The sequence below is a fragment of the Caretta caretta genome, chromosome 26 (assembly GCF_965140235.1).
Source record: "Caretta caretta isolate rCarCar2 chromosome 26, rCarCar1.hap1, whole genome shotgun sequence".
Classification (NCBI taxonomy): Eukaryota; Metazoa; Chordata; order Testudines; family Cheloniidae; genus Caretta; species Caretta caretta.
Genome location: NC_134231.1, coordinates 6,142,426 through 6,151,132, shown reverse-complemented (window position 1 = coordinate 6,151,132; position 8,707 = coordinate 6,142,426). Strand labels below are relative to the sequence as shown.

The following is an 8,707-nucleotide window of genomic DNA, read 5'->3' as shown; positions in this document are numbered from 1 at the left end:
CTCACCCTGATTACAAGGTGGTCACTCTGACTAGCTGAATTAAAGAGCATAATCACAGAAGACAACTTGAGACCTGAACCCTGATTACAGGGCGGTCATGCTCCTAAGGGCCCTAAAATAACCCTAATCCCTGATAAATGAGAGGGTTTCGACCTGCACCCTAATTACGGTGTGGTCTTTCCGATTAGAAAGATAAAGGTGCATAAAGCCAGGGAGCAAAAGGGCAGAGACCCGACCCTGAATTACAGGGCGGTCACGCCCCACAAGGTATCAAAGGGCTCAGTATTTCCCATCCTACAGAAACTTGTGACACGCACCTGAATTACAGGTGGTCACAGTGAGTAGACTCTCAGCAGGGCATGACGGCAAACAGCAAGATGGCAGAGACCTGACTCCGAATTACAGGGAGGTGAGTCACCCTGCTCAGGGTTCCAAAGAGCTCAGTATCCCCCAGAAGCAAAAGGAATATGACTTGCACCCTGATTACAGGGCTGTCATCCCGACTACAGGGCTACAACAAGGCATAATGCCAAATGAGCAAGTGGGCAAAGACCCGGACCCTAGTTACAGGGTGGTCACATTGCTCAAGTTACCAAAGAGCTCCATGTCCCTCGAAAGCGAGGGGGAGGTGACTTGCACCCTGATTACAGGGCAGTCACTCCCACTAGACAGCTAACGGAGCATAATGTGAAAAGGACAAAACAGCACAGGACTGGACCCTGCTTACAGGGTGGTCACGCTGCTCAAGGTTTTAAAAGGCTCGAGATCCCCGTAGAGTGTAATTACATGACCTGAGGCCTGATACAGAGAGGTTACTGCGCCCAGAGTCCCTTGCCTTCTCCTCCATCTTCAGTGACTTGTCCTCTGTACTCTTCTTTGCTTGACATTCCTGACACTTCCTTCTTGGCCACTTGTGCTTCGAGCTGTCTGAAACAGAGAAAGGGAGCACACAGGCGTGTGTCAGTCAGAAGCTCTTACGACAACTCCGCATCCCCGACCCAAACTGAGCGTAAACTACCGATACAGTGTTGTTTTCCGGGTCTGAGACAGCTTGGCTGTTCAGCTCCAAGATAGTTCTCTGCGGTCCTCAGACAATTCCGTAAGGACTTTCCCCTTCTCCCAAGCCCCACCCCGGGTGACAAAAATACCAAACCCATCCTACTCCAGAGGCACAATCTCCACATTTCCCCTTGACAACTATTACACCAGGCGGGCTCCAGGCTAAATCAAGAGGAATTAGATGAGTAAGGGCAGTACGGAATTAATGGACAAGTGTTCCAAAGTCATTGTCACAAGGGAAACTGCCTGGATTGACTTAGTCCAAAACTTAGTCCATAGGACCCTCCCTTTCTGAGCTTACCAGCAACAGCAGCAGGAGGTCGGGTCTCCAAGAGCACAGTAAGCGGAGCAGAAAGCAGGAGACTTGGCTGCACAATTCCAGGCAAGTTGAAAGCGCAGTGCAAAGGGCCAGGACTCTGGACACAGTCTCATGGGGGCACCATAAAAAGTGTCTGATGAGACCTGTACCCTGTTTACAGGGTGCTCATTCAGATCAGTGGGCTGCACTTGACCTAGTGCCAAGAGACTAGAAGGCAAAGACCAGAGCCCTGAAAGACAGGGCAGTCCCTCGCCTCAGGGCTGTGAAGACAGCACAATGCCAAGAACCCCAAAGGGCCTCCAAGACTCAAACCCTAGTTACAGGGAGGTCAAACTGCCCATGTTACTGAAATGGTTCCAATTCCATAAGATTTCAAAAGAGAGATGCAACCTGTACCCTGATTACAGGGTGGTCACAGGGATTAGCCAAACAGCAGAGACCGTAACCTGAATTACAGGAAGGTCAAGCTCCTCAAAGTACCAAAAGGCTCAATATGTCCCATTCTATAGATATTTGTGACATGTACCCTAATGACAGGGTTGTCACGCTGACTAGTTGACCAGAGCATGGCCTAATGCCAAATAAGCAAGTGGCAGAGACCTGGACCCTAGTTACAGGGCGGTCAGACTGCTCAGGGTTCCACAGAGCTCAATATCCCCCAGCAGGCAGAAGGACACAGACAATCCCTTAATTACAAGGTCAGGAACTCAAACCAACCGGCTGAAGTAGCAGGGTGGCAAAAGAACAAAGGGCAGAGACCTGAACCCTCGATACAGGGTGGCCATGCTGCCCAAGTACTAAGGGATGCTGTACTTCCTGTGAGTCACAGGCACCTGAGCTAAATCCGCCTCCTTAAAGGCCAGTCATTGTCATCAGCCCACTAAATGGAACTCAGCCTAAACGGAGAGACCAGATCCCTGTTGACAGGGAGGTCACACTGTCCACGGCAATAAAAGATGACATCTGAGCCCTTACTCCTCCCTTTTGTGGGGAGGAGGAGGATAAAAACATTAATACACTTTGAGCTCTTTTTCCGATTCTGAGAAGAGTAAAGAAAAAGCGCTGCAGCGATTTAACTTAAAAAAATAAAAATAAATAACTAAAAATTAAAAAGCTTGCACACCCACTTCTATCACGTGCTCTCACAAACACATCCATACAAAACAAAGGGGGACTTCCCAGAACAGAAAGAGAGCTCATCGAAAGAGGTCACTCGACCCACAGTGTTAAACTCGACCAATCTTCCTCCCCTCAAAAAAAGCAAAGGGAAAAGGGACAAGACCTGCACCCTGATTACAGGGTGGGGTCAAAGTGAGTAGCCCAACAGCCCAAAGGAGCCACAGGGGAAAGGACCTGAACCCTTCTTACAGGGCGGTCCACCGGGCTAGCCGATTAATGGAAAATCCATCACGAGTAAGAGAAAAGGGGGAGACCTGAACCCTACTTACAGGGTGGTCACTCAGCCCAACGCATGAAGGGGAACCTAGTCCTCCCTAAATAAGAGGCGCATGACCTGCACCCTAATTACAGGGCAGTCATACTGACCAGGCTGAGAACAAGACGCAATCCCAGAGGAGCAAAGGACAGAGACCTGAACCCTAGTTACAGGGAGGTCACCCGGCTCAAGTATCAAAGACATCAGTAGCTCCCGTAAGCGAGGGGATTGTGACTCTCACCCTGATTACAAGGTGGTCACTCTGACTAGCTGAATTAAAGAGCATAATCACAGAAGACAACTTGAGACCTGAACCCTGATTACAGGGCGGTCATGCTCCTAAGGGCCCTAAAATAACCCTAATCCCTGATAAATGAGAGGGTTTCGACCTGCACCCTAATTACGGTGTGGTCTTTCCGATTAGAAAGATAAAGGTGCATAAAGCCAGGGAGCAAAAGGGCAGAGACCCGACCCCGAATTACAGGGCGGTCACGCCCCACAAGGTATCAAAGGGCTCAGTATTTCCCATCCTACAGAAACTTGTGACACGCACCTGAATTACAGGTGGTCACAGTGAGTAGACTCTCAGCAGGGCATGACGGCAAACAGCAAGATGGCAGAGACCTGACTCCGAATTACAGGGAGGTGAGTCACCCTGCTCAGGGTTCCAAAGAGCTCAGTATCCCCCAGAAGCAAAAGGAATATGACTTGCACCCTGATTACAGGGCTGTCATCCCGACTACAGGGCTACAACAAGGCATAATGCCAAATGAGCAAGTGGGCAAAGACCCGGACCCTAGTTACAGGGTGGTCACATTGCTCAAGTTACCAAAGAGCTCCATGTCCCTCGAAAGCGAGGGGGAGGTGACTTGCACCCTGATTACAGGGCAGTCACTCCCACTAGACAGCTAACGGAGCATAATGTGAAAAGGACAAAACAGCACAGGACTGGACCCTGCTTACAGGGCGGTCACGCTGCTCAAGGTTTTAAAAGGCTCGAGATCCCCGTAGAGTGTAATTACATGACCTGAGGCCTGATACAGAGAGGTTACTGCGCCCAGAGTCCCTTGCCTTCTCCTCCATCTTCAGTGACTTGTCCTCTGTACTCTTCTTTGCTTGACATTCCTGACACTTCCTTCTTGGCCACTTGTGCTTCGAGCTGTCTGAAACAGAGAAAGGGAGCACACAGGCGTGTGTCAGTCAGAAGCTCTTACGACAACTCCGCATCCCCGACGCAAACTGAGCGTAAACTACCGATACAGTGTTGTTTTCCGGGTCTGAGACAGCTTGCCTGTTCAGCTCCAAGATAGTTCTCTGCGGTCCTCAGACAATTCCGTAAGGACTTTCCCCTTCTCCCAAGCCCCACCCCGGGTGACAAAAATACCAAACCCATCCTACTCCAGAGGCACAATCTCCACATTTCCCCTTGACAACTATTACACCAGGCGGGCTCCAGGCTAAATCAAGAGGAATTAGATGAGTAAGGGCAGTACGGAATTAATGGACAAGTGTTCCAAAGTCATTGTCACAAGGGAAACTGCCTGGATTGACTTAATCCAAAACTTAGTCCATAGGACCCTCCCTTTCTGAGCTTACCAGCAACAGCAGCAGGAGGTCGGGTCTCCAAGAGCACAGTAAGCGGAGCAGAAAGCAGGAGACTTGGCTGCACAATTCCAGGCAAGTTGAAAGCGCAGTGCAAAGGGCCAGGACTCTGGACACAGTCTCATGGGGGCACCATAAAAAGTGTCTGATGAGACCTGTACCCTGTTTACAGGGTGCTCATTCAGATCAGTGGGCTGCACTTGACCTAGTGCCAAGAGACTAGAAGGCAAAGACCAGAGCCCTGAAAGACAGGGCAGTCCCTCGCCTCAGGGCTGTGAAGACAGCACAATGCCAAGAACCCCAAAGGGCCTCCAAGACTCAAACCCTAGTTACAGGGAGGTCAAACTGCCCATGTTACTGAAATGGTTCCAATTCCATAAGATTTCAAAAGAGAGATGCAACCTGTACCCTGATTACAGGGTGGTCACAGGGATTAGCCAAACAGCAGAGACCGTAACCTGAATTACAGGAAGGTCAAGCTCCTCAAAGTACCAAAAGGCTCAATATGTCCCATTCTATAGATATTTGTGACATGTACCCTAATGACAGGGTTGTCACGCTGACTAGTTGACCAGAGCATGGCCTAATGCCAAATAAGCAAGTGGCAGAGACCTGGACCCTAGTTACAGGGCGGTCAGACTGCTCAGGGTTCCACAGAGCTCAATATCCCCCAGCAGGCAGAAGGACACAGACAATCCCTTAATTACAAGGTCAGGAACTCAAACCAACCGGCTGAAGTAGCAGGGTGGCAAAAGAACAAAGGGCAGAGACCTGAACCCTCGATACAGGGTGGCCATGCTGCCCAAGTACTAAGGGATGCTGTACTTCCTGTGAGTCACAGGCACCTGAGCTAAATCCGCCTCCTTAAAGGCCAGTCATTGTCATCAGCCCACTAAATGGAACTCAGCCTAAACGGAGAGACCAGATCCCTGTTGACAGGGAGGTCACACTGTCCACGGCAATAAAAGATGACATCTGAGCCCTTACTCCTCCCTTTTGTGGGGAGGAGGAGGATAAAAACATTAATACACTTTGAGCTCTTTTTCCGATTCTGAGAAGAGTAAAGAAAAAGCGCTGCAGCGATTTAACTTAAAAAAATAAAAATAAATAACTAAAAATTAAAAAGCTTGCACACCCACTTCTATCACGTGCTCTCACAAACACATCCATACAAAACAAAGGGGGACTTCCCAGAACAGAAAGAGAGCTCATCGAAAGAGGTCACTCGACCCACAGTGTTAAACTCGACCAATCTTCCTCCCCTCAAAAAAAGCAAAGGGAAAAGGGACAAGACCTGCACCCTGATTACAGGGTGGGGTCAAAGTGAGTAGCCCAACAGCCCAAAGGAGCCACAGGGGAAAGGACCTGAACCCTTCTTACAGGGCGGTCCACCGGGCTAGCCGATTAATGGAAAATCCATCACGAGTAAGAGAAAAGGGGGAGACCTGAACCCTACTTACAGGGTGGTCACTCAGCCCAACGCATGAAGGGGAACCTAGTCCTCCCTAAATAAGAGGCGCATGACCTGCACCCTAATTACAGGGCAGTCATACTGACCAGGCTGAGAACAAGACGCAATCCCAGAGGAGCAAAGGACAGAGACCTGAACCCTAGTTACAGGGAGGTCACCCGGCTCAAGTATCAAAGACATCAGTAGCTCCCGTAAGCGAGGGGATTGTGACTCTCACCCTGATTACAAGGTGGTCACTCTGACTAGCTGAATTAAAGAGCATAATCACAGAAGACAACTTGAGACCTGAACCCTGATTACAGGGCGGTCATGCTCCTAAGGGCCCTAAAATAACCCTAATCCCTGATAAATGAGAGGGTTTCGACCTGCACCCTAATTACGGTGTGGTCTTTCCGATTAGAAAGATAAAGGTGCATAAAGCCAGGGAGCAAAAGGGCAGAGACCCGACCCCGAATTACAGGGCGGTCACGCCCCACAAGGTATCAAAGGGCTCAGTATTTCCCATCCTACAGAAACTTGTGACACGCACCTGAATTACAGGTGGTCACAGTGAGTAGACTCTCAGCAGGGCATGACGGCAAACAGCAAGATGGCAGAGACCTGACTCCGAATTACAGGGAGGTGAGTCACCCTGCTCAGGGTTCCAAAGAGCTCAGTATCCCCCAGAAGCAAAAGGAATATGACTTGCACCCTGATTACAGGGCTGTCATCCCGACTACAGGGCTACAACAAGGCATAATGCCAAATGAGCAAGTGGGCAAAGACCCGGACCCTAGTTACAGGGTGGTCACATTGCTCAAGTTACCAAAGAGCTCCATGTCCCTCGAAAGCGAGGGGGAGGTGACTTGCACCCTGATTACAGGGCAGTCACTCCCACTAGACAGCTAACGGAGCATAATGTGAAAAGGACAAAACAGCACAGGACTGGACCCTGCTTACAGGGCGGTCACGCTGCTCAAGGTTTTAAAAGGCTCGAGATCCCCGTAGAGTGTAATTACATGACCTGAGGCCTGATACAGAGAGGTTACTGCGCCCAGAGTCCCTTGCCTTCTCCTCCATCTTCAGTGACTTGTCCTCTGTACTCTTCTTTGCTTGACATTCCTGACACTTCCTTCTTGGCCACTTGTGCTTCGAGCTGTCTGAAACAGAGAAAGGGAGCACACAGGCGTGTGTCAGTCAGAAGCTCTTACGACAACTCCGCATCCCCGACGCAAACTGAGCGTAAACTACCGATACAGTGTTGTTTTCCGGGTCTGAGACAGCTTGGCTGTTCAGCTCCAAGATAGTTCTCTGCGGTCCTCAGACAATTCCGTAAGGACTTTCCCCTTCTCCCAAGCCCCACCCCGGGTGACAAAAATACCAAACCCATCCTACTCCAGAGGCACAATCTCCACATTTCCCCTTGACAACTATTACACCAGGCGGGCTCCAGGCTAAATCAAGAGGAATTAGATGAGTAAGGGCAGTACGGAATTAATGGACAAGTGTTCCAAAGTCATTGTCACAAGGGAAACTGCCTGGATTGACTTAGTCCAAAACTTAGTCCATAGGACCCTCCCTTTCTGAGCTTACCAGCAACAGCAGCAGGAGGTCGGGTCTCCAAGAGCACAGTAAGCGGAGCAGAAAGCAGGAGACTTGGCTGCACAATTCCAGGCAAGTTGAAAGCGCAGTGCAAAGGGCCAGGACTCTGGACACAGTCTCATGGGGGCACCATAAAAAGTGTCTGATGAGACCTGTACCCTGTTTACAGGGTGCTCATTCAGATCAGTGGGCTGCACTTGACCTAGTGCCAAGAGACTAGAAGGCAAAGACCAGAGCCCTGAAAGACAGGGCAGTCCCTCGCCTCAGGGCTGTGAAGACAGCACAATGCCAAGAACCCCAAAGGGCCTCCAAGACTCAAACCCTAGTTACAGGGAGGTCAAACTGCCCATGTTACTGAAATGGTTCCAATTCCATAAGATTTCAAAAGAGAGATGCAACCTGTACCCTGATTACAGAGTGGTCACAGGGATTAGCCAAACAGCAGAGACCGTAACCTGAATTACAGGAAGGTCAAGCTCCTCAAAGTACCAAAAGGCTCAATATGTCCCATTCTATAGATATTTGTGACATGTACCCTAATGACAGGGTTGTCACGCTGACTAGTTGACCAGAGCATGGCCTAATGCCAAATAAGCAAGTGGCAGAGACCTGGACCCTAGTTACAGGGCGGTCAGACTGCTCAGGGTTCCACAGAGCTCAATATCCCCCAGCAGGCAGAAGGACACAGACAATCCCTTAATTACAAGGTCAGGAACTCAAACCAACCGGCTGAAGTAGCAGGGTGGCAAAAGAACAAAGGGCAGAGACCTGAACCCTCGATACAGGGTGGCCATGCTGCCCAAGTACTAAGGGATGCTGTACTTCCTGTGAGTCACAGGCACCTGAGCTAAATCCGCCTCCTTAAAGGCCAGTCATTGTCATCAGCCCACTAAATGGAACTCAGCCTAAACGGAGAGACCAGATCCCCGTTGACAGGGAGGTCACACTGTCCACGGCAATAAAAGATGACATCTGAGCCCTTACTCCTCCCTTTTGTGGGGAGGAGGAGGATAAAAACATTAATACACTTTGAGCTCTTTTTCCGATTCTGAGAAGAGTAAAGAAAAAGCGCTGCAGCGATTTAACTTAAAAAAATAAAAATAAATAACTAAAAATTAAAAAGCTTGCACACCCACTTCTATCACGTGCTCTCACAAACACATCCATACAAAACAAAGGGGGACTTCCCAGAACAGAAAGAGAGCTCATCGAAAGAGGTCACTCGACCCACAGTGTTAAA

General features: G+C 49.7%; 1 long non-coding RNA gene across 1 annotated transcript; it reads right to left on the bottom strand.

Moving 5' to 3' along the window:
• Positions 1–281: 281 nt before the first annotated feature.
• Positions 282–7,834, bottom strand: LOC142070155 (uncharacterized). Its single transcript, XR_012666133.1, has 4 exons — positions 7,459–7,834; positions 4,410–7,025; positions 1,361–3,976; positions 282–927 (listed from the first exon to the last, which is right to left on the bottom strand). It is a non-coding gene; the product is annotated as an uncharacterized LOC142070155 (long non-coding RNA).
• Positions 7,835–8,707: the final 873 nt, after the last annotated feature.